This window comes from Poeciliopsis prolifica, unplaced genomic scaffold (genome assembly GCF_027474105.1).
Source record: "Poeciliopsis prolifica strain line A6 unplaced genomic scaffold, Auburn_PproV2 SCAFFOLD019, whole genome shotgun sequence".
Lineage (NCBI taxonomy): Eukaryota > Metazoa > Chordata > Actinopteri > Cyprinodontiformes > Poeciliidae > Poeciliopsis > Poeciliopsis prolifica.
The window spans coordinates 250063-277454 of record NW_026562394.1 but is presented as its reverse complement, the minus strand read 5'-3'; the positions used below and the strand labels follow the sequence as shown (position 1 = coordinate 277454).

At 36.0% G+C, this 27392-nt stretch overlaps 1 protein-coding gene across 1 annotated transcript in view; it reads right to left on the bottom strand.

The window, feature by feature from the left end:
* mtnr1bb (melatonin receptor 1Bb) overlaps window positions 1-27392 on the bottom strand; it is a 39807-nt gene that overhangs the window by 11245 nt on the left and 1170 nt on the right. The window lies entirely within an intron of this gene.

Sequence of the window (27392 nt, the reverse complement as noted above, 5' to 3'; positions counted from 1 at the left end):
TGAAAAGACCAAACTCACACATCCTTAGACCACAAGATTGTGGTTAGGGCAAGTTTTTCTACTGAAATGGACCTGAGTTGAGTTTCTTCTTTCAACTATGTGACAGTAATTACCATAAAATTGCTCTTTATTGCCATCTTGACATATGAAAAAGGGTTTATAGGAGAGCATGTCTGGAGAGTTCAGTATGTCTTCTGTAAGTGAACAGCATTTGTCACCCCAGGCAAATATATAGTTAGGGCCTCTGAAGCAGCAAGGGCAAATATACCCTATAGTGCATGAGTCCCGGTGTGTATTTTATCTATTACTCCTATTCCCAAGCATTAGTTCTGACACACACATTTGTCTGACCCTCCAGTACTTCCTTTCTAACGTCAACCTGGCTTGAGTTAATTGGTACAAACATCCCTGAGGTTACATTTTAATTAAAAAATGTGAAGGAAATCACATTCTTTGAATTTGACCAAGTTAATTTAACTGGAAATTAGTAATTGATACTACCACCTGAAACACATCATAGAAACATGCATTCAAATGAGATGTCAATCTCCTACAAAAAGGTAGATTTTTGTTTTTGCCTTAAGGAGGAAAATTTCAAAGGTGAATACACTAATATTGTAAAAAAATATATATTATTTGGTTAAAATTCCAATATTTTACAAATTTTCTAATAAAGTTCTAGCAGAGCTGGTTTCCTTTTTTAAATAGAACCTACATACACAGTTTTTGTTATCTTATCTTTGCAACACTATATTAATCTAATCAGGCAAATGTTTAACTAAAGTGGTTAAATTTACTTGGTTGAACTTTAATAACATCATGTCTGCAACTTAATAAACCATCAAATTTGATCTTATGACTGCAATATTTTACAAAGAGAGACAAAAATATGGGCACCTCTGTCTTCTTATCTTTAACTTAAAAGTCAGAAAACAATGTTAAGAACAGGAACCTCTGCTAACTTTCGGTGGAGTCTGTCACCTGCATCACATTTCTGCAGAACTCTGGGTGCCGCTGGGAGCTCACCAAGTGTTCTTCAACCGCTGTTATGTTACTGGAAGTTGTACTGAGTCAGAGAAAGACTCACTGGAGGAGAATGTGTAGGAGCTTCTGGTCGACTGCTGCCTTGAACTCAGCCTTCTACAGAAGCTCTGCTTTTAGCTGCCTCCTTCAGGTCTTTTTTATTGCCTCAGACACTTCTCTTCATATGATTACGAATTTGGTGTGTAAATGCGTAATTGTCAGTGTGATGTCTCAAATACAAGTTACATATTATTACTACGGACAGCAAAGGTTTTAAAATGCAATATCAGTAATGCATGATGATGAAATAAGTACAAGTTTTTACTGTGGGAGAATAAATATTTTCCTCTAACTTATGTAAACACAGACACACACACAGACCCCAGAAATCCCTCTGCACAGGACTAAAGTAGATAAAATCTTCCTATCATTGCCGCTTCTATTGTGGGAATTGTTTTTAATGCAACTTTTACCCTCACAAATACACATCAAGGTGTTATTTTCTATCATTGTACTGCTGCTCTTGCACACCTTAAAAGGTTACAAAACACTGCTGTGAACACTCAACGCTCGCTGCATGCTGATTAACTGAAAGGCAATTTACTCTCTCGCAACGCAACCTATGTTTCAGACAAAAATTTGAACCAGTTTTCTCTGCTGAGAAAATCACCTCTATAATGAGGGAGCAACTTAAATCATGGTCAGTCAGGCATATAGTCAGAAAGACGATGTGGGGGAAAGAAGTGCACTGAAACCACACAATGTATGTAGCTCTGATATTCTTGAAGGAAAAACAGAAAACGAGAAATAACAGCATTGGTGTCATATTACTTTATAGGTTTGTGATAAGATGCAGTATTTCAAACACTTATAGAACGAGAACCAGCTAAAAATCTAAACATAGTTTTCTGTATTTAACCTGTTTTCTTTAATTTAGCTACAACTCAGTAAATTGAAATAATAAGAAAAGTGTGTGTTTTATTTCAGATGAAGTTATTAAAAAAGTTTAAGAAAAAGTTAATTACACATAGAAGAAATTTAATTTTACGTGTTTATTTATTTTTTTTATGTGTTTATCACTATAATGCGGATTTAGACACCATAAGCCACCACACAGGCATATTCAGGAAATATGTTACAACTGCTGCATTTCTTGGGTTAATCTTCTCCTCAACAACACCAAAGGTGTCTTACAATGGCTTAGGAGAAAAATTACTGGAGAGGCACTTCATTGTCCACACTCATATTTTCATGAAATATGAGTGTGAAAGGAAAATTTTATTTTAAAATTTAACTTCTAGAACCTGGAAGAATAGTGGCGAGAACATTACCTGATGTCCAGCGGGATGTTTTACAGTCAGTAATGACTTTTGGAGCCATGTCATCTGATTCTGCTGGTCCACAGTTTTCCTTTGTTAAGCGCTTTGTTTTGCTTTTCTCTACATTCTTCAAGCATATTCTGATTTAATTCTTCAACAGGATTTGGCGATGTCTATTTTAAAGACCACACTATCATTTTGCTTTACAGCAAACTCTCCTGAAATAAACCCCATACAGAATCCAAAAATCATTGCCAACGGGACGATTGAAGACACCAGAATCAACAATGCAGAGAAGCTGAAGGCTCTTGTTAAAATAATCTGTGCGTCTTTAAGCACATGCCATGTGGCATTGATGACGTCATTCATCCAAACTAAAGACAAACCAAGTATTGAGAGCATTTTCATCAAAAGTAGGGATAAAATAAAATGCCTGGATTTCACCAGTATGTGTGAAATAGTTTATTATTGCATATGAGTTTTACATTTTTAACTGAATTGCTGGATACGATAAATTTTCAGTGATATTCTACTTACTTTGTATAATTTTATTTGCACATCTATGAGTTCTTGTGACATGCTTCAGCTAAGCGGTCATTAACCTTTATCTCTTTTGTGTGAGCATCCCCACGCGCTGCTTCCAATTTATGTTTTGTCTTTCTGGTCCTACTTTTAGCTAAGTGCCAGTTTATGAGCTGTGCCAGATCAAGGAATGCTGTGCATCTGTGTGGGCATATGAGCAGATGGGTCAATTTACTCAGATGTGTGCATATAGTGCATCTACTACATAACTGCACATACAATAAATTATTCAACATATTATGTGTGTGATGGACTGCAGTGTTCTGGGATAATTCTCTACATTCTACACCAAGCAGCAGTTCCATTAAAAATGAGCTTATTTCTGAGCTTGAAAGCTTGGCTCACTTATTCTGAACATGCAGCCAATCTTCATCAAGATGTCACTGAGAAAACAGCTGTGATTTATAGGAGTGCAGATTTAAACATTTAATGTGAAGTGAACCAAATGTTTAACAATGTATAAAATCTTGCAATTTACATAATTAGTGATAGGCACACAAATTTTATTTTACAACATATACAAGGAACATAAGGGCAAAACTAAATTAAAAAACAATATTGCTGGTAGGTGTTGTGTAAAACATATTTGTAAAGCATTGAGGTGACAGATGGTTGTGTATCACGTGATGACTGAAAAATGTGGCTCAATTACCATATACATGAGGGCAAGTAGAGTTGGACTAACATCAGACAAAAATTCTGAATGTGAAGTAAAAACCCTCAGTTTAACAGTCCGGTTCATCTGTACCTTTAATAAACCAAAATGTCTTTTTGTCACAGCAGTTTGGCTGAATTGCTCCACCATCTGATGTCACAGTGATGAGGGATTGGCCATCCGCATACTGTCTGCCTATTGCATAATTAGAGGTTTGTCAGTGCATGTGGCTGTTTCTCGCATAAACACGTGCTTTGGGATTTGTTGGAGTTTGGCTAAGACGAGCCTTGCTCTGCCTGAGAAAGTCGGCATATGGAAAACCTCAGTGGAGTTATGATCCACTGTGGTGGAATGATAAAAAGCTTGTCAGGTGAAGAGGTGAGTCAAGGATTTACAGCCGGTGGTTTTATTCTGTGCACAGAGAGCCAAAACCCTCAGGATCTGTCTTGTGAAGTGTTTTTCTGCATCATGGCTGTGCTCTGCCATGCAGACTGTGCATCCAACATGGAGTTCCATTTAATTAAGATTGCTTTTAAATATTATTTTGCGTGTTATTGGAAACAGAGAACCCAAATTTCACAAACGTATGCGGCATCAGTTTTCCCATGTTTTACTATTACTTCTTAAATAAAATTGTATACAATCATATGGGAAATAAAAGCAAATCATCAAGCTCCCATGATTTGATCAGTACCTCTTATCAAGTCATTTGAACTGTGTCATCATGACATAGACAAAAAAGTGCTTTTATTTTTTTATGTTTTTAACAGTGTGTAATATTGCTTACATTTTTACAGTGTGTCACATTACAACCATAGACGTCAATGTTCTGTATAAGAAGTGCATTTTTATAACCAGGATATATATACATATATATATATATATATATATATATATATATATATATATATATATATATATAGTATATATATATATATATATATACATATATATATATATATATATACATATATATATATATATATATATATATATATATATATATATATATATATATATATATATATGTTATCAAAAATATAGCATACATTTGTATTCAAACCCCTTTATTCAGAACCCTTAACTAAATCCCAGTGCAATCAATTGCCCCTAAAAGTCACCTAATTAGTAAATAAGCAGCTGCCTGCTTATTAAATTTTTCAGAAGAACTGAGGAATAAACAGATTAGAAACAGAAGCAACAGGAACGCAGGAAAACATTGAGAATCAAAGCCACTGGAAATGGAGAATCTGGCAAAGAGGTACTAAAACAGAGAGGTACAGGTAACTGCTGGAACGGTGAATAGATGACATGAGAACAAAGTGAGAGTAATCAGTGGAATGTAGAGCAGTTTGGAGAAAATGTGCAAAGAGGAGACAAATAAAAATTATATAAACAGTGAAATAAACACGGAGGGGGTTAGCGTGACACGAAGCAGAAGTAAAACATGATACATAATAAAAATCAATCAATCATTCAATTAATCAATTATATAAATAAGTCACCTTAAAAAGTGCTGTAAAAAATAAAAACAAAAAAAAAAATCAAAAATAGTAGAACATAAGAAATTAAAACACACACAAAAAAAAAACACTAAGAAATATCATTGATAAAAGTCAACAGCTCCAAATAATAAAAACACATATACAAGGTGATAAACCAAAGACTGACACACATGGATCATGGCAGCCAAAATGAAACATTTGGCCATTAAACCAAACATTGTATGGCGAAAGCTAACATGGTCTAAATTATGAACAATGGCTACTTCATGGTGTGTGGACAGAAAAGGTGATGACAGTTGATAGGAACCTAAAATAACAGCTTTACAATGGCATTGTTTAGATCAAAGTTAATCAATGTGTTAGCATGGCAGAGAAAATCTCCAGACTGGATGTTCAGTCCAGTCTGACTGAGCTTGACCTATTTAAAGAAGACAGGGCAGAACATGTTCTCGATGTGCAAAGCTAGTAGAGACAATGGGCCTGAATAGAAATGGAAACACATTTATTATGTTTTAGTCCATTTCACAATTTTTTATTAATCTGTGTTCGTCAATTACATTAAAATCTTAACAATATGTATTGCAAGTCACAGTAGCTTGCTCCATAATGTGAACTATTCATAGGCAAGAAAACAGAATGACCTCTTCAGGACTACGGTGTGTTACACTTTGGATTGAATGACTTTTGAAAGTGTTTAGAAAAAACGATATGTCAAGGCAGCTATCCAGACAGGATCCATATAAAAATCTTCCAAAATCATTCAAAGCTAATGAAGTCCTCATAATTTGTCAAAGGTGGCATAAATTATATAAAATTGGCTCAATAAGACAGTGGCCAGCTTACAAACAGAATCTTACATAATAGAACTGGAAGTACAAAGGCAATACATGCCAGGAAGAATCATCAATCCAACCGAGGAGAAAAACATGTATCAGATAAGAAATCAGAGCAGAAATGAATGACTATTCAAGAATGATAAACAATCAAATGATTTGTTTTTTCAACAGGTTTTTCTCTAGTGCTAAAAAATTTAAAATATATCATATGCAGTTATTCTATTAAGTCTGTTATTTAGGTTTAATTTTTCATCAAGATTGTGTTCATTAAGACTGTGGCTGAACATTTCAAGAACATTTCTGGCAAAATAGGTGAAGAACAAATTCTCTTTGACCTTTTTATGCTCTGTGTTGCCATGTTGCTGCTGTGAACTCTTTGTTTTATCCAAAGAGTCGGAAAGGTCTGCAAAGGAAAAATCAATTATTATAGTTGGAAAAGAGATTGTTGGTAGGATGTGCTGCCAAGGACATAATCGTTGACCTGAATTGAACATGATTAGAGAGACGGAAAGTGATAATGAAACTAAAACAGGTGAGAGATCTGTTCTCAAGATCAGAACACGTCTGAGAAAACCCAGCACTTTAAGAGACTTTATTGAAGTTAAAATGTCTCATTGACCTGGGAAAGATCAGAAGTTTGAAAGACTTGGTGACTGATTTGTTCAAGTTCATCCAGCTCACTAGCCATGCACACTGATTTGCAGAGGTTAGATGGGAGGTTGAAGCCTCCAGTAACATCTCCAAACTACTCTTACCTCAATGACCGATCTCTGCGTGAAGATATTATAAAAAATTTAAGCGGGTCTTTGGAGTTCAGCACGTAGATGAGATAAGCAGCTGGCTTTACAGTGTGGTTAATGATTAATGGGTATTTAATGGTACATCCTATGTAATGTTAATGTGGGAACTCAAAAAGAATCCTCCATCTGCATTTGACTGTCCTGTAAAAACTCTGCTAAAGATTCAGACAGAGTGGATTTATCAGACTTGCTTGTCACTAATTTAACATGAGCTAAAAGCTTGTGCACAGCCTCTTAAAAGTTACTCTATTTCAGGCCTGTCAGATGGACAAAGGACAAATTATACTTCATTCATTTGTTCATTCAGTCATTTGGGACTCAGAGAGAGCAGTCCAGGAAGGAAATCCAGACATGCCTTTTCCAACGTAGGATGCATTGGATCCTTCATTGAATTTTAGTTTAAAAAATGTGCATTAAAACAAAATGACTTTAAAAACCAGTCATGTAATGTCAATTCGTACCTTCTCTACTAAAAGTTGTCCTACATAGTGAACGTTTACCCTCAGTGATATCTTAGGGTAAATGTCTTTTTTTTTTTTTTTTTTTTTTACTAAACACAATTAGTCAAAAAGGAGAAAAGAAAGTGTTGTCCTTTATCTTACTTGTAACTGAAAAGGGAAAAGGAAAAAAAAAATCTCACAAAATTATTGGGTTGATGATTGAAAAGTTGCTTGATTAAATGAGCTAAACAAACTTTACTTTGGACAGCTTTGTATTTGATAAATTTGATCAAAGTAGAGACAATGACTAGGAGACCTGAAATGGCCTTAACAAGATGTCGATAGTGGTATAGTATCTGAGGGTAAATGTCTCTGTGTTATATGTTGAGGTTTTGTACTTCTTTGTGAAACATGAATCTGGAAATTGTATTTGAAAATTTAATTATGTGAGATTACACTGTCTTCCATGACAGAGAGAAAAGAACAAAAGATAGTGGAAAAAAACATGTTAAAATAAAAATAAATTTGCATTTCAAGAATGTTTCTGGCAAAATAGGTGAAGAACAAATTCTCTTTGTCATTTTTATGCTCTGTGTTGCCATGTTGCTGCTGTAAAACCACAAGCAATCATTTGTGCAGTTATGCCCTGGGCTAACTGTGACTGTGGACATTACAAACATGTCACTGGTTTGACTAATGCATGGAAACAAGCTGGGAAATATGAAAGGTTTACATTTTCTTCAAGTATTCTCCTCAATCATTGTGTAGCAGTTCATATCGATGTTTAATCAGTGTAATGTTCTTGAGAAGCATTTTCTCCTCTTACTAAATCAGTGCTTAGTAGTCTGCTAATTATGTATTATATTTCCTTCTTTGTTCAAATATCATCAAGCAAAGATATTACACTTTAGGGCAATGCATGGCTTTTTTTTATTTTGAGCTTGATCTTAAAAGTAGAAATGAAAGGGCATTACAAAAAAACAGAAATTGAAATGAAGGGTAATGGGCGCAAAACTTTCTGTTTTGTCCTTAAAGCTGCTGTCAAAGATACAAGTGTACTGATTAAAATGTTTAACCCACAGTGAGAAGATTGCTGAGTTAACATTTAGTTGTGATGCTTTTTCTAATTATGTAGCAACAAGGAAGGAATGTGTGTTGGGTTAACTGACTATTCTGTTTGATTTTAGGGGTAAATGTGCACGGTTGTTTGGTTGGTGTGTCTCTGTACTGGCCCTGTGATGGACTGTTGACATTGCAAGAACGGACCCTGGCTCACTCCCAAATGGAAGCTCAGATAGGAAGCAGCCCACTCTGACTCCAAACAGGACAAAGTGAGCTTAGAAAATGGATGAGTAGCTCCTCTGCTTTAGGGGGTGAGTCCGAACCTATCTGCAAAGTTCCATTCAACTCTTTTGTTTGTCATGATGCATACAAAGATAGGGTAATATTTTCATACTATATCTACATGCATCACTGAAATGTAAAAAGTGTAGCAGCTGCGCACTTTGTCAAAAATGATGAATACAACCGTACGAAAGAGATTTTGTGTCTGTACTGCAAAGCTAGGAAATATAATGTGAAAACTGTTAGTCATAAATCCCGATCTATGGCAGTTTAAGTCAGTTCCCCTTTGAGTTAAACATGCTGCCCTCCGATCAAATAATGATATATTACACCTATGGAATCTATCATGCCTTTGCTGTGCACTGTTGCATGTGTGTAACAGTTTTGTGTAAGTAAAAAAGAAAAAAAACAATAGAAGGGAACTGACTGTGAGAATTCAAGTCTTATTCCTGACATTCTTTGTATTATAATGCATTATAAAGGCCTGGGCATGTTCATACACTTAATAACAGATGCAAGAAAAATGTTTGGGCTTTTCAAATTCAGCACAAGTAATAGTGCACATTATTTATTAGAATTGTTAGGTGAAGGAACATAATTTGTAAAACATTTTATCAACGCATTCTACAACTAATCGGTAAAATGGCACTGTGTGTGCATTCATCGTTATGATCAAAGGAGTGGAACACAGCTCTGGATTGGCAGCCTACACAAGGTACTCGTCCAAAAAGACACGTGGGATATGTAACAGCAATGGATGTTCTTCAATTTTCATCTCATTTTGCTTTTGGAAAGAGCATTGAAAAACAAAATGATTTAAATTATTTGTTTTTTTTATTTAACTTAAACATATTAGGTAAAAAAAAGTACTTTGTAAAATTCTGTAAAATTATAGCTCTCATAATCAACGAATATTAGTACAGGAAATCAAAAGTCAGATTGATAACTTAAAAATTCAATGAACAAAAGACACATTTACAGGTGTATGATTCTACTGATTGTCTTTTCTTCAGTTTCACCCTAAGACTGCGTCAACATGAATTAACACACAACAAAATACTTAGGACTATTGTATTTCAATTTCCAAGTACAAATTTGTTTTTCTGTGTTCTTTAATTAAACTTTCTGTCTTGGAAACATGTAGCAGAGCTCCAAATAGAAAAGTGTGTGACTGGTGGGAGCAGTTTCTTTGTTGTTGTAATTGATGTGTTTGCAAACAGAACAGCAGTCTGCAGAGTTGGAGTGGGACGCTTCAAGAAAAAAAGTTAAGATTCTCTCACCTTTGCATGGAGGTTCATATTATCTAAACCACAAACGATTAACTTATAAATTATCGCTTTGCATTAGGCCAGTTTGGACTTCCATGGGACATGTTCCAGTATCAATTAGTTGTATATTTACTTTTGTCATGACTAATAGCTTTGTTACTCAGTTTTATGTTTGTGTTCTTGTTTTGCTCTCAGATCAATCCATTGTTTTTCTGTGGTTTGTATGTTGTAACGTTCAGTTCTGGATCTTTTAGTAGCTTCCCGCTTTGGCGGGATCCATCACAGTGGCAACTTATGATGAAAACCTAAAATGCTTGAGGGCAGGTCAGGTTTTCAGATAAGAGGATCTGACATGTGAAAGGATAGGGAAGGCAGAGGTGTGTGAGCACTGACACATATTCTTCTAGTTTCTTTTTCTTTCAGTGCAAGTTTTGGCTTTTACCAAGAAGCCTTTTTTATTGCAGAAGAACAGATCTTTATGTAAGTGTCAAATTTGCTTGTATATCCTAACCAAAAACAACTAAATTTAGCATAACATATGGTAAATTCATTTTAGAACAAAAGATTAAGTAAAAATAAGAAATACCAGCCAATCCTGGAAGAAAACCTCTTAGAGGTCACACAAGATTTGAGACAGGAGTAGAGAGTCACCTTGCAGAAGTACTGCTTCTCTAAATATACACCCAGAGATACAATGGAATGGTTTTGATCAAACCACATCCATTTGTTGCAATAATGAAGTGAACATCATACTTGTATAACCCTTTTCAGGACCAGCAAAGACAATTTCCATTCATGAACACGTTCACACACACCATGATGATGGTACGCTGTGTAGCCACAGCTGCCCTGGAGCAGTCTGACAGAAGCAAGGCTGCTATATCGCACCACTGGCCCTTCTGACAACCACCAGCAGGCAAGGTGGGTGAAGTATCTTGCCCAAGGACACAAAGACAGGCGAATGGAGTGGGTGCTTCTGCTACACCTAATTAACCCAATATCCATGAAAACCTTCAGAAGACAACAAAAGCCTTCTCCGTTTAACATTTTTTACAAGCATTTTGGTAGATTTTTCTATTAGTTGTTGGAAAAAGATAAATATTGATTCAATAATGGGCTCTAACAATGTTACCCATATAACACTGTCCCAAACAATTCCTCTGTGTGAAAATTGTGATTAGACTTTAAAAAAATGATAAAAATCACACTCCACAAAGCATTAAAATCCCAATGACAAAAAGTTGTATGAAAAAAGGACACTGCATGAAATCTCAAATTATTTTCTAATGGATATTTGCTGTGAATGTTAGCACTAGTATTACTTCATGGAATTCAGGACATATCCTCATTTATTCTGACTAAAAATCTCAATGGCTGAAATCACTGTTGCTGATCTCAGCCAGCAACAATGAGATCATAATTATTCAACATTTTGAGGGAGTTTTTCATCAACATTTAGCTTGCTGTCCTCCTGATTTATGAATTGGGAGTTTGAAAGAGCTGCCTGACACCTTCAGGAAGATGATTGTAGCGGCTCATGAGTCTAGTGAGGGATTTAAAGTTGTATAAAAAAGACATCCGATCATTCCTCCGTAAATAATCTTCTAGTGGAGGATATTTAAAGCAAACTGGCCACATGTCCAGGCCTGACCATCTGACTAAGTTCAAGTATATTTAGTTTTCATGATAGGGGTGAAAGAAAGAAACCTCAGCACTCCATGCAATGTAAGAACACATTGAGGTTTGCCAAAGTGGACACAGACATAGATCAGGACTTCTGGAACAAGGTTCTTTGGAGAGATTTGTCTAAAATATAAAATGTTTGGAGGCTAGAACTGAAGACATGTTTGTAAGGAAAACACAGCATTCAAGGAAAGTGAATTTATTTGACTCAGAAGATATTTTCACCAAAATGAGTAAAACTGGATAATTTGGGTTCGGTGTTTACAAAGTAAATCTAAGTAAATTTTTCACCTGTTCCCAGATTTATAAAAAAAATTAATAAACATGTAAATGTTTATTTTGAAAGACAGGGTTGTACAGATTTTCTGTATGATGACAAATTACATTAGCAATGTTTTCTTCTTATATGTTTACATGATTGACCTCAAGTGAAAAGGTTTCTTTCTACTTATCAAGTATTTGATGAGGCCAGTAAAAAATCCATTATTGGTCAGATTTTCAGATGCTAGGATAACAGAGATATTGCTGCCAACTGTTCTTCTTTTTCAAAGCTTTTAATCCAGCTCAAGCTCCCTCTCAAAGCCAGATGAAATCTATTGACCATCTTCCACAACAAATAACATACAAAGAACTGTTTGTGCTTGTCACAGGATGAGAGAAGACGCACGTTTTTGAGCATGCCGTCACCTTTTGCAAAGCTTTTGTTAGAGCATGGAGATGAACCCAAGTCAGGACAGTTCAAATTCAAAATGCACTCCATGAATATTTTGCCCCAGGCAAGCAAAAAACCTTACCTCACACCAGATTCCACCCCCGCCCCTAGCATGCAAACCCCAACATTCAAATGCACCGCAAGAGAGCTGATTTTATCCTCTATTCCTTTTGCATCAAAACTGCCATTGATTCACCTCATTCTGTTGTCCCAGATATCTGTTGTAGTTTAACATCTTGCTAGGAAGTATGCTGCAAATTAACAGCAGTGCTATGCACACACTCTTTTGTATCGTAAACTATGACTTTTTTAAATAGTCACGTAGGTTAGGCTCAAAATGTTTGGATACTTGAGCTTACTGGCATCTCCACTGTGGACTGCAATAAAACATTAAGCCTGGTCAGTGCTAGGAGATTGACCTTTGAAGTGCATGCTGAACTGAAAAGCAAAGCAGATGATTAAATCAGAAAGCTGTCTTAACTCATCATTTTAACTGAATACAGAGAAAATAAAAATTCTGATTAATATTGCCTACATCTCCTCACACACTTGCAGAATTACCTCAATCTGACTGACCATAGCATTTGAATGCATTTAATTGATCTGGGCTTGATCAAAATAAAACAAGCGTAGGAATATTAGTTGACCCTAATTTAGGCACTAAGAGTTACAGCTGCCTGTTCTGCTAGGGATCCAAAAACATGCTCCAATCATGAGTTATGAAATGGATTAACAAGAACTGAAGGATGTGTACCCCTCAGAGGAAGAGGACCGACTTTATTTTTTATTTTTTGTCATTTCAAAAATATCCCTTCTGCCTAATTAATTGTAATCCTAGTGTGTCCTAGTGCAATGAATATGCCCCGAGAGCAGTTTGATGAGCCTCAGCGAGCACATTTTCGAAACCAACTAATGCTTTCAGGACAAATTTGAATCGGTTCATTCATATTCTGAACCCATTCACCTGCAAAATTATAGAAGTAAAAAAAAGAGGCTAAATAACTTTTTCAAAATGTGGAAATTGGGGGAATAAATCCATGCATGAAATAACGTAATTCAGATTTTGCATGTGAAACCTTGAACAACTTCGACTGCAGTATTAAAACAGGACAGTTTTAATACTGCAGAATTGCAAACAGTAACTTTGAAGCAAGTTTTAAGTTCAAGGTGTTCGAGATAAATCTAAGAACTATTTAGATTTCTTTTCAAACATATTTTTTATTCATTTTTTCTTGGAAGAGACTGATTATGCCAACTTTAATGAGATGTGCTACTGCAATGTATTTAACATGACTTCAGGGTCCACAAATGGAAAGCTAGTTGAATAAAACCTGTTCCATTTTTAATTTTCTTTGAGGCTAAGGATGCTCCCATTAATACTAACAGGTTTCAATGACTTGCATTGCACTAGGATGTAGTTTAGCCTGGCATAACCTCAGTTGGTTTGCAGATTGAGCATTGTGAAGCTTTTTGTTCCTAGAAAATAGAGCTATATTGTTTTAATAATATGACAAGAGTTGCAATGCCTTGCAAAAATACAAATATCTTGTCACAAACATGTTAACATTATCTTTCAGTCCTTGACACAGATCCTCAAATAGATTTAGATTTGAACTTTGATTAGAGCAGGGTATCCAAACTTTTTGCAAAGGGGGCCAGATTTGGTGTGTTAAAAATATAAGGGGGCCAACCTTGGCGGACATTCTTTACATATAACAGCAATTAATTTAAATACATTTCAGCGAGCTGTTGTGTGTTTCACATTTGCTTTTTTATTTTAATTTCAGCCATCTTAAGCATATGTTTTGGTTCATTTGAAACATACATATCAAAATTCAATTGACATTGAAAATTGAAATTAAATATTCATTTAACTTCACTTTTTTAACACTAACTTTTTTTGTAATAGTTGAAGAGAAGTAATTGTACTCTTGGGTACAAATTACATTTGAAACATTAAAAAAAATCTCAAAATGGGAGTTTAATATTTACAGAATTTTTAAACACAATAACAGAGAAATTGTCATATCAACAAGTGCAGGGCTCATTTAAAATATGACAGTAACTATAAATGTTGATTAGCACACCTCTCTCTCACTTGGCGACCCGGGGACAAGACGCTGCGCACTAGAGAAACGGTGAAAGGTTTGCAGTGCTTTGCGATCAGCGCTGCTACCTCGTAACTAGCCTTTGTAGCATTCTCGTTTGACTCTCGAGCTTTTGTAAAATATTGCTGCTGTGAGATTAAGCTAGCTTCAAAGTGTTTCAGTTTCTCGCTGCGTTCATTACCTGTGATCTTGTCATGTGCCTCAGCATGTTTAGTTTGATAATGTCGCTTCAAAACAGCCACTGTCTCTTTACAAATGAGGCAAACACAGTTGTTATGTATTTCAATGAAGAAATAGTCCAATTTCCACCCATCCTTGAACCGTCGGCCCTCGCAGTCAACTTTCCTCCTTTTGCTAATTGCCGCCATTTTAGAAAATTGGGGGCCTCACATATTAATTTGCTGTTCCTATTTGAGCCTCTAGATGTCAGCACTTAGAACACGCAAGTAACAGCGCTGCTGCCCAATGTATTATACGCGGGCCAGGCGTTATTGATTCTATGACGGAGGCTGCGGGCCGGATGAAAATTGACCACGGGCCGCATTTGGCCCCCGGGCCGGACTTTGGACATGTCTGGATTAGACCATTTCAAAGCATGTATATTCCTTACATTATAGTTCTGACAGTATGCAATTATTTTGCCAAAAGGTGAACTTCATTTGCAGTCTTACTGTAACTTGTTTGTAGCCTCAGAAAACTATAAATCAACTTGTTCACAGCATTTAGCTTCATTTTGCCATCAACATTTACCTGCCTCTGCTTAGCCTATCTACTTAATAAAAGCATCCCCACAGCATGATGCTTCCACCACCATGGATTGCAATGGACATGAAATTTTCATTTTGTATGTGCACCAGAAAGTTCATTTTTTTCCATACAATCTTTATTAATGACCAATTTTTGTAGCGTAAAACTCATTTATACTTTCCTTGACTTGCATGGCCTGTTATTTTAGATGAACCATCATGCCTTGGCAAGTTTGCAGGTGTTGCCATACCCGTTCCATCTTCAGATGACAGATTAAACAGCAACCCATGCGATGAGATGTTCACACATTGCCATATTCTTTTTAAAGTAACCCTGCTTAAACAGCCTCCTATGTTGGTCTTTATGATAGGCCTTTATGGAACAGCTGTGTGAGCATTACCTCTGTGCAATTTAATATACTGACAGGAAAAGGCGCAGAGACAGGCAGACAGATTTTTATTGCAAGTTGTCATATAGTGAGGTATTTGAGTCCAAGCACCCTGTTTTGCCGTAAAACTTTCAAACTTCAATCTGAAGTCATAAATTTGTATTAATAAATGGAAAAAATAAGACAACCACTCAGAGAGATGAGTCTGTGGTCAAGACCAATGTTCTGTTTCAATTTGAAATAAATTGGTCCAGAAAATCTAAATTGAAATAGACCAAGACAATGAAAACATTATTCCGTCCTCTCACTCTTTCTCACGCACGTACACACGCACCCCCGCACACACAGTTTGCCTTTGTGCCCTAAAAGAAACATCCTGGGTGACAGTTTTGTCTATGGATTAATTTGCAAGGATACAGTTGTGTGCATCCTTGCAACACCTAACTTCCTCTGTTCCTTATTCCAGTCTCATTTTTTCATCCTACTTTGCCCTTGATTTCTAACATCTTCTTCATTTCACCTCCCTCTTTCTTCTTTCATTCTCTTTCTCCTCCTTCTCCTGCAGCAAATCCCTCGCTTCCTTCCACCTCTTCACCCACTGATGCCGGAAGGTTTTCAGAAGCTGTTACATAACACACTTCAAATTATCACAGTGTATGCATTATGGATACGGGCAGATATGGCAGACGTCGTAGGATGTGATAAGAAAGACGGGGAATAAAATTTCTGATCACTTGCTTTGCTGATTAAATGGGTCAATCTATCATTTCCATGGTTATTGAGATTAACAGAAATGGTTCTGTCAGCTGCTGTGTGTGTGTGTGTGTGGGGTGTGTGTGTGTGTGGGGGGGGGGGGCGGCAAGTCTGTGAACTTGTGCTACTGAATCACCACCCATCTCAGCACCAAAGCACTGATAACAACTGGGTGATTCTGATGACACATGACAGTAGTTCCTACACTCTCCCACTTTTTTAGAGTAGTCATGTCCCCCCCTCTTTTCTGAATCTTGCACTGTCATTCTGTATTTCATCCCTTGTTTAGCTGTTTCCAAATAATCCCTTCTTCTTTTTACTTCTTTCATCATTCCATTGTTGTTCTTCCTGCATTCTAGCCGGTCTCATCCCTGATTCCCTTTTCCCAGCTGTCTGTGTTCGAGGGAATTACAGAAGTCATGCTTCACCCAGAAGATACAGGACAGTGCCTGGGCACACAGCTCAGGCAGAAGTCAGCTCCCAGAGCACTTAATGCTGCTGAAAACATCACCAGCAGTCATGTTCAACCTTCACTTCAGCCTAAATACTCCTTGAGACAAAAAACAAAAGGAAGAGAAAAAATAAAGTAATGCCAGATAATAAAAGAATTATATAGTGAAGCCTAACATGCTCGGAAAATCCCCCCCAAAACCCAGAGATACTCTTCTCCCATGCATTATAGATCAGTGGTAACTCAGCTCCCCTATGGATCTGACATGGAGTGACATGATGAAACCAGACTGAGTGGCTAATATTTGTCACATTGGGATGTATAATGGGTTGTCAAATGCAATTTTCATGTGTGAGTCCAGATTACTCAATATCAAGTAAATGGATTAATTCAAATCAAACCAGCAACAGAGCCTTTGCATCTAATCCCTTCCCCCTTCTTCTTTCTGGGCAACAGTTTAGTATTCCTCTGTTCTCACTTCATCTGCTGTGCAAATTCTCTGACTGTGCATGGTTTTCTTTGCCTCTCCTGATATGAACATAAAATAAAGGTTCCAGCAGGGGCATTGGGTTAGATGTTATGAAACTACCTTCAGCTCTCTGATTTGGAGAAGTTAACGATTCAACAGGAAGCTGAAAAAATCTCATCAGGATTAAAGGGAGTCTGATTGATATGACAGTAAGTGAGCCTACCCCCGTTTTGATTTTAATAAATTAAAATCAAACATAAGAGCACCCCGATGGCAAAAAAAAAAAAAAAAAAGCCTTGGTGTGGAGCATAAATATTAGTCGAAACGACTACTGGGTCATGGTGGAAACTGAGGTAATTATAAATTTTTTAACATGAATAACAGAATATTAACAATCATTCCTGTCTGAAGTGGAAATGATCAAATTTCAAGGTTGGAAGATGAAATCCTTAGTTAGCCTTGCAAAAAATATTCATAAGGGCTTAACTTTGTCATGTTACAACTTCTAATTTATTTGGGAGGGAGGGGTCATCTGATAGATCAACACAAAATAGTGCATAATTGCAAAGTGTAATGTATGCTTCATTAAAATAATTACAGATAAAAACTAGAGAGGTTTAGCATCTCTATCGACACTGTAAAAAAAAAAGTAATTGTAGAATTTATAGTAACTTACTTGCAGCAGCGTTGACAACCAGTTACTGTAATTTTTACAGAAAAGAAATTCCAGTAACATTACAGCCTCACTGTAAGTTTATTACACTTTTACTGTAATTTTATTGCAGATTCCCTGCAATTTTATCACAGTTTTACTGCATCCTTGCACCACCTTTATTTTATTGCAGCTTTACTCTAAATTGTTTTTACTATATTACTGTAATTTAATTAGGATTACTGTAATTTCTTTAAAGTAACACACTAATTAAATAACATTGTTACTGTGATTTCATCACATAATAATAAAACTACAGTAGTCCTGTAGAAGAATAACAAAAACTTGTCATTTTGTAGTAGTTCATAAAACTTTCATGCAGTTTCATAAAATACTTTTATGAAACTATGCAGTTCACACTTAAACTTTTAATAGTTTAAACGTGAACTTGCAACTTAATTGACCAAACTTTCAAAACAAAATTGTATTCTTTTAATCACAAAAAATACACACGTGTAGCTTAAAATCAATTTACATTGGACAAAATGAAGCAAAACTTAAATAGAAGTTGTTACATAGAAGTCAAAGTATTGCAACCAAAGTGAAAAATACTCTGATATAAAAATATAACTGATACATTTACCGTCATGGTAATATTACATTTAATACAATGAAATAAATAATCTTCACAAAAACAAAAGTGCCCAAATGTTTTCAAGCAAACTGCATATAAAAGTCATAAAAACAATACCAGCTTTTCATATAAAACTTGCAGTCAAAATTTTAAATGTCTTCTGTTTTCTTCCTTTGAAGGAAGGAAGGGGTCCAGCAATGTCAAATATTGAAGTTACATATTTTTCAAAACTTCATTGGAACCCCAACATTAGATCTTAAAACGCTTGGGTAAGATAAGACTTAGTGAACAGCCAAACAAAACCATCATGGATGAGTTTTGAGTTGGTCTCAGTATTGAACTTTTCCAGAAATCATCAAAGGGTTGCTCTAGATAAAGAAAGAAAAACACATTTTAATACATGACATAAACAGCACATTTAACTGCATTTATGTCAGTTAAAGATAGACAGGCTGGAAATGAAAGATTTAGTGGACAGACACTCTCGCTGACCTTCCTTCATTGTAGCTGTCCTCCTGTCACAAAAAGACCAGAATATAGCCATCTGCATAATCTAGGTGAACTGAACTAAAAAGCACTTGTGTTGCACATAATTCTAGCTGAGAAATAACCAAAGTTAGCTTTAGCAAACAAGCCAGAGCTAAACATAACCACATGAAATATATTTTCGTACACAAACACACAACTCTCAATGTTTTTTGAAAAGTACTTACCCAGTGAAAGTCATTGTTGGCCCACCCTCTAGCCTGTGAAAGTTCTCCTCCAGCTGGTAAATATCCCACAATGCAACTGTACATAAAAAATTTACAGCTCAGCTGTAAATTTCCGCACTTGATCCAGTGGTCCAATCAAGTCCCATGTACTTTCCATACCCATTTCAGATCACAGTAAAGAGCTGCATTTTCAAAACCCAGCCACCTTACTGTATTTTTATGCTGTAGTTTGAACAGCCATTTGTTACAGTTACCTTTACATGTCACCTAATTAGAAACCAGAGTCCAACCATAACAGGACAACCACAAATCTGGCCTTTATGGAGTAGTAGGAAGAGAGTCACTTAGAGAGGAAGTCATAAGAAGCAGAAAGTAGAGTTAATGTTAAAGTTACCTTGGTATTCTGAGTCCAGTGCAATTGCTTGCTTTGAGAAGTGCATCTATATGTAAGTTAATTCTGTATAAATACAGCTGTTCTGTAAAGGTAATATGTGAATCTTTAACACACCCCATTCAGTCAGAGAACCCTTGTGGCAGAATCATGCAGTGCAAATGGTTTTCCTCATGAATGACAAGGATCTGGGTCAAATTTTTGAGGCATCAAATACTTTGTAACATAAAAACCTGTCAGAAGTCATAAAAAACTTGACATCTAAGGCAGAAGTTCATCTTCCAGCAGGACAACAAAAATAGACATAAAATTAGAGCTACAACTAAATAGTACATGTGTGTGCTAAAATGTTCCATTCAAAGTTCAGGCATCAATCCTATTACAAGTATATGGCAAGACTTGAAAATCAATTTTCAGAGACAGTCTCCATCCAATCTGACTGAGCTTAAGCTATTTTGCAAAGAAGAATGGGAAAAACTGCTGCTTGTACAAGGGTGGTGGAGACATGCAGGTGTCAATGCTTTGATGTAACAGCAAGTAAATCTGGACTCATGGATTGAATACAAATGCATGTCACATATCTTTGTCTGCGAAAAAGCTAATTAAAACCATGCATCCCTTTTCTTCAGCGTTTTTATGTATTAATTTGCTCTGGTCTATCATAACAAATCCCAGTTGAACACATTAAAGTTTGCAGTTATAACGCAACAAACAAAATGTGAAATAATTCGAAACGTATTAACACTTTTATAAGTTGCTGAAACCTGCCTGTTACTTTGAAATATGTATTTGATACAAAGAAACATTTCTGGATCATTAAATTAAACATCAAACTCAGACTAAGCAATTTATTGTTAAGGTAAAAGTCAAATAGAAGAACAGTTTGTCAAGTCAAAAGTTCTACTGCGAAAATTACACAGTAAGTGGATGGAGGTCAGCCGGGCCTAATTCTCTCCGCCGTTTATTACACAAATTGCTTATGAATGTTCAACAGCAAGTTTTTTTTTTTCTTTCTTCTTTGTGTGTAGTGTAGATGTGTCAGCTCTAATTTACTTTAAATTACTGTGTGGAATAGCCGCTAATAGCCCATTGATGTGACTGACAGTTAACGTACATCTAGTAACAATTATCTGTAAAGACAGGGGCAGTGGGTTGGTGTTAGTATTCAGAGGGGTAGCTCGATATAGTCTGCCAACAGCTGTATGTCCTGTCAAAATGTCTTTGAGCAAGACACAGAAATCCCCCATGCTTATTCCTACAGAGACGCTCTGGATTAATGCTGTCGGCTGAATGCCTAAAATTTAAAGACGTGGAGTACAGACTTAGGAACTGTGCAATAAACTGAAAAGACCAGGCTGTCCATTACAAACCCTACACAAATCGTCTCGCTGTCAAAGCTTTTTAATAATTCCTCTGTCAATCAAGGGAATGCACACACGCATTTTCCAACTGTTAAACCACAAAACATTTCAGAGACATCAAACATACTTGTAGAGAAAAATGTAACTTTAGCCAAATGTGAACTCTCTTCAAACCATCACATTTCACTTTTGAATGAGTTACTTCTCTAAAGCAGTATCCTGCTATGCACTTGTGCCTACTCTTTCTTTCTCTCTCTCATTTTTTTCTCTGCTGTGTTTATAATTTAAACACTTTGTCATGTTTTATCAGTGTAGAAACAGTCAACTGATGCACAGCTGGGACAGAACAATGGTGAAATTAAGAGTAGCAAGAGATAACCCAGAGGCTTGCTGGCTGAAACAGAGCGCTTCAGATGGAGACTGAAATGGTACGAAGAAACTGGCTACAGAGAAACTGGCGCTCCCTTTCTCTCTCTAAATATGCTGTATGCCAAATTCACAATGGCACTTTTGGCAGTTCAAACTTGTCTGGGCATCCAAAATCCCCAAAACATAAGGATGGGGTACTCCATATGCTGTTGAAGCAGCAGAGGTGTTTTTCACTAACATTCCTGCTTGAGGTTGCAGACTACACTTCAAACTCAACTGTGCAGCTACTTTACTTTATGTCAAAGCTCACAAACAGGATTCAGCAGGTACATATAAAACATTTGATAGGAGTTGTTAACTGTTGGATTGACTCAAAGGAGGAAAGTTACTGGAGCAGATTGATACAGCTCAAGTAATTACTCCCCTGTGCTCCATGCTATATCCGTTTTCAGAATTTATTTCATTATAATTTACTTATTTTATTTTTTTCTATGTCCAGTTTTATTCCTGAAGACACATTTAGTCCTCCCAATGGTTCTGTCATTCCTTAAGAAATTTTTTATTCTAATCATTTTTTTCAAGGTAAGGGTTTGTTCTCTTCTAATAAAAAAATCAAAGACAACACTCAAAGGACATTTGAAATAGCATTTTTTATTATTATCTCCCTTTCAAAATTCTCACATGGTTGTCGGGATCATCCTAACAAACCTCGAGGGGATTTCATTTGTTACATGACTGGTACTCTAGGCAAGCCCAGACCTCTGCACCTTCATTATTCCATGTAGATTAAAACCCTTAAGAAGCATGATCACACGCTTTAAAGAGTAAAGAAATTTATATCACATTTGACTAATTTATATTCTTTTGTTGTTCACTTTTTTCTCAATCTCAGTTGGTTCCATTGGAAAAAAAAAACAGGCCCACTTTATGTTTTACATAAAGAGTTGGGCTTTTCAAGATATGTTCAGTGTTATTTAAAGAATCATACAGATCCGGTCTAACCATTGTAAATGGTTTATGTTTGATATTTTAAACAAAAAGAGTTTTAATTATCACTCCAGATAGCTTATAAGGAAAGAGAGAGAGGAATATCCATTTAATTTATCATCAAAAGCAACAGTGTATGGCCATATTTTCTTGCAATGCTTACAACATAACATCACAGTGTAACATTCCCATTGAGTAATCAGGTAATAATGGAAACTACAACAACTTTTTTATCTTTTTTTTTTCTTTTTAGAGTCCGTGTACCACATCCTAATGCAATGTCGCCCTGAGCAGGGAGCCACAGTGTCTATATCAAAAACAGCCACTGCTCATATGTCTGGGAAGTTGCTATTTCACTCACTTTTTAGTTACACACAGAGCTCCATAAATGTAAATCCCTAACACTTAAGAGTCATTACATTCATGTCATCACTGAACATTCATTGCAATTCAGTTATGTGGGCCAGGATTATGCTGAATATGCCATATAATCTTATCCAAATATTCCTCGGTATTTCACTTAACGTAGAGCTGCCATGAAAGATACAAGGACTTTCTGTGCCCAGTTTTCTCACCAGTGTTTTTATTTTCTTGGACTCTGCCTCTGGTTGTTGACTCTATGCCATCTCCTTTGCAATTCTTTAGAGTCACAGCACCACAGAAGATCCTTGTGCCAAATAATTATGCATCTACTTTCTTGTGCAGGACTACCTAAAGAAAAGTTAACAGTACATGACATGATTTACCAAATGGCCTCCTCAGACACAGCATGTCTTATTTTGTGTGCCTGTAGTCAATTCAGACACTCATTTAAGGAGCTTTCCATGAGCCAATTGGGCTCAGATGGTTGAAACGTACTTGAATCCTGACTCAATTTAATGCCACAATATGGTTTGTGAATGGAAAACAAAAAGTAGTTTTGACTCTGCCTAAGAATTTTTGGAAATTTCTGCTGCTTTACTATTTTTAAAGCTTTTATTTTAGCACAAGTGTGTGACTTTCAAATTATCCTGAAATATTAAGAATAGTAGTCATTTGCTGAACAGGTTTACACAAGTATAAAAACAGACAATTACATGAAAGAAGACAGATTTTGAAAGTTTCAGCACCACAGAGACTGATGGAAAGACTGGCGCTCAAGGTTTCAGCACCAGGGACAGAGGCACGGAAAATGGAAAGTAAGCAAGGGAACATATGAGTGGAGGGACTTCTTTACACCACTGTGTTAAATAAGAAATACTTCAAGTATTATGTTAGCACAGGATGATGAAAGTAGCAATGAAGAATGACGGGGGAGAAAGAAGAAAAGAGAGGTAGGTGTGTGCATGATGTAAATAAAGTCTCTTTGAAGAATGGTTCAGCAAAGTCTAACTCTCTTTGAGGTTTGCAACACCCAAGCATCTTCAAAGACAAATCTCTGGGGACAAAAGACCGTGTCCAACACAAGCGTACACTCAGCTTTTCACGTGTTCATTCACAAATTTGTACAACAGAGTGCAATAAAAAAAAAAAAAATAAATCAACATTTGCAGATAACCCTCCTTACGCTGTACCTTTTTGCACAAACACAGAAATGTTTATGTTTAAAGTGTTTTTGAGTGGTTTTTGTTTCAAATAACACATTTCAAAGGCAATATTTGTTCCAATGTTTATAGTATACAGAGACGTCTTGACAATGAGTCAGTATTAGACTATTTACAATAGGGGCAATACGTACAATCAGATTGGGTAGGTGAGAGAGCAGCAAGGCCAACCATCAATCGTCAACCTGGTGTCTGTTATAATGCTGCACTATCCAGTGGACTTGCTCCTTGAGCTCAGTGGTGCGTAATCACACAACAGCCTCAGATCTAACTGTGACTCTTAACGCACTCTCGTAAGGTGCTTCCCAATTATATTTGTTTAAGTGGGTTGTTTCACATCCACAGCAGTCATCTCATCCTATGACTTCAGTGGGTTCAGTTATAGAACTGCTGAGTGGACTGTTTAGGTTGAGAGAGACCAGCTTTAAGGCAGAAATGTACTGTCAGAGCTTAAAACTCAAGCACACTTATTTCAGTTATGCTCTCATTTAGGAGCTATATAAAAAAAAGCAAAACAGGAACTTTTTTTAAGGCAGGAAAATAAAGGGAAATTGAAGTGAAGTCGTACAATTAAACAGAAGCAAGTCTTCCAGGAAGGAGAGATTAAACCAAGTATGATATGTCCAAGGCAGCAAAATGTGTTGTTTAGCCCATTGGCATTGTAGTTGTTCTAATTCAGCAGAAGCCACAACAGGATCCTACGTTCTTCTTCAAACATGCACAGCCAGGAGCGCTTCCTCTTAAAGGTCTGTGTGAGATTTGCACACTGCCGTTGATGTTTAATTGGCTACAGCACTCGATTGAAGAGAACAACATAAGTTTGAATACACAGGAGGAAAAAACAGATGCTCTGTTGGTCAAGCTTCTCAGATCAAATGACATCTAACAGCTACGTGAGCTTTTGACACATAATTTTTTTAAATTTTTTGCAAAGCTTCAAATACTGAAACCTCTTTTGTCAAGGTAATTCGGCGCTATAAATTCCATCCAGCATACCCATACTGGAGATTTTTTTTATGCATGCTTTAATGCTCGATGTGGGAGTGAGGGTTACATTCAAAATACTCCAGTGATGGTTGTGCTCATCTGACTGAAGGAAAATAAGCTCAAACGTAATGTTTTCTCTTGTGAGCAAATACAAAGACAGAATTTATTACATCTTCAAATAAAAGATTGTACCTGCTTTGACATGCATGAGGCAAAGCAAGAGTCCCTCTTGCATCCTGCTTGGTATAAAATAGTTGCTGATTTGTGGAATATGCAAATACATGTATATCACAGGAACCCTTAATTGTTGCTCGATATACCAAAATCTGGTCAGTCAGCACACTGTGTTTCAGAAAATATTGGTGTTGACAAGTTTTAGGTCTCACCTTTGCACCAGGCATCTTTATTTAACATCTGCTGCTTTGGCTGAAATACTTGCGACAGAACATTATTAGGCTGTAACCCATTGTAATTATGGAAGTCTTAATAAAACAATCTGAAATGTAAATATTCCACTAATAAGGGAAATGTATACATTTACTGAAGCTTATTTTTTTTTCTGTAAGCAGACATTGGCTCAAAGTTGGACTTCCCAAGCTTTGTGATGTTGTAAAGCTGCATGAAGTCAAGTATAACTGTCAGTTTATCAAGGCCATTATATAGGGAGAGTCTCAGATATTTTTTGTGACCAGAATTTATGAAAACTGAAACAATTCTGCCTTTTTCCAGTCAGTCAACATACCCGCAAGTCAAACTGACAACACTCTTCAGTGTGGAACTTATTTCCTACAGAACCCAACAGGAGCTTTTCTACTAATCAAGAGAAAACAAAAAAAAGCTGAATTTTGATTAACTCCAGAAGTATGCAGCAGTCTCGAATCTCCTTCATACATTGTGAGATGTTGTCTCTAATATAAATGATAATACCAACATAAAGTGCATTTGAATAAGAAACAAATGAACAATTTAATAATTTCACACATACAGTAATAGCAATATGTGCCTTATTTGCTGTCAAATATTGAGTTAGACATTTTAATGTATTTTGATCAGGAGGATTTAACTGGACTTTGTGGATTTTCAGTGTTACAGGAAACAGTTATGTGGCTTAGAGCTGTTCAGCAAGAAAATCTTTTTACTCCTACTATTTTATTATAAACATACAAGGTTATCCAATAATTTTATTATCATTTAGATTAGGAGGAGAGACAAAATCACACAGTGTGTGAGGAAATTTGATTATTAATGAGCAATCAAAATAATCTAAAATTGCTGTCAACACGTTTGCAAAATATGTGCATCTCCACTATTGTATTTAGCTTTTCCAAGAATTAATTTTGTTTTATTGTTTCCCAGGTGCACAGAGGTTAATCATAAAATACTGCATATGAAGAAAAAGGAATGCAGGGGAAGCTAAAGTTTGTAGTAGGCTCAATACAGCAACTCGTAACATAGTGTGAATTCTACTACATCAGCACCATGTGCCCAGTTCATGTGCCTGTCAGGAAAATAGGAATCCTTTGGAGGTTTGGATAATGTTATCAACTCCTGGAGGTTAAAAGCATCTGTGCATGCTGGCATTTACAGACTTACAGACTGACACACAGTCCAATCATGCTGCACAGGATTTTATTTTATTCAAATCTCCTTTTCAGTCTGAAAAATATCAGCACTTTCTATTATATCTATTATACCTTGGTTAAGTAGATAGCAGCAATAGGGTAGTAATCCCATTAGTCCCTATGTCATTATAAATAGTGTTTAAATTTAATGATCAATAAAAATTTGCTTGTAATTAGATGCGAAGATTGAGCAACTAATGATAATACAAATTTTACAACTGAGTAATGTTATTTAAATATTAGAACATTTAATTACTAAATAGTCACATAACATGAATTTAATGATTACATAGTGACAGTTGTCTGTCATATTTATAATTAGGAAATAAATCTAAAGATAATCTGTCAACTATGTAGCAATAGAATAGTAATGCTGTATGCATTAATACAATGTTTATCATAGTGCACAAATTTAATTAAAACTGAAACAATGGATACTAATGTTGAACAATCAAATTTTAACTGCAAATGTAAAAAGATGCTTCTGTCTCCACCAATACTATGGCTCTGCCCCCAGGCTCACTTAGCTAACCAATGAATCCTAGTTCAGATATATAGCAAAACTCCAAATAGAGTCCTTGTGATTCCAAACTTTTTTCATTTCTAAGCAGTGGCTACCAGGGTGATTTTAGCTATGTTTAGTTGTGACAAGTATTTTTACATACTCATCCAGATTTGTGCCCTGAAACAAACAGATCCCAGGTCCAGAGACATACATTTAACTTCATTGCTTGGTTGCTTCTTTGATGTGCTCCGTCAACCGTGAAACCTTGTTTTCCAATCCAAATCATGTTCAGTCAACTGAATTTGCCACAGGTGGATTGTGTTCAAGTTGCAGAAGCATCTCAAGGATAATTGGTGGAAGTCGGAGAAACCAGAGCTCAATTTTGAGCAAAAACAGGTGAATGTATGAGTGAGTATCTGTATTGTTTCAATATTTATATTGTTATACATTTAAAAATAAAAATCTAAGATGTTTTCCCTTTGCAATTTTAGCTATTTTGTGTAGA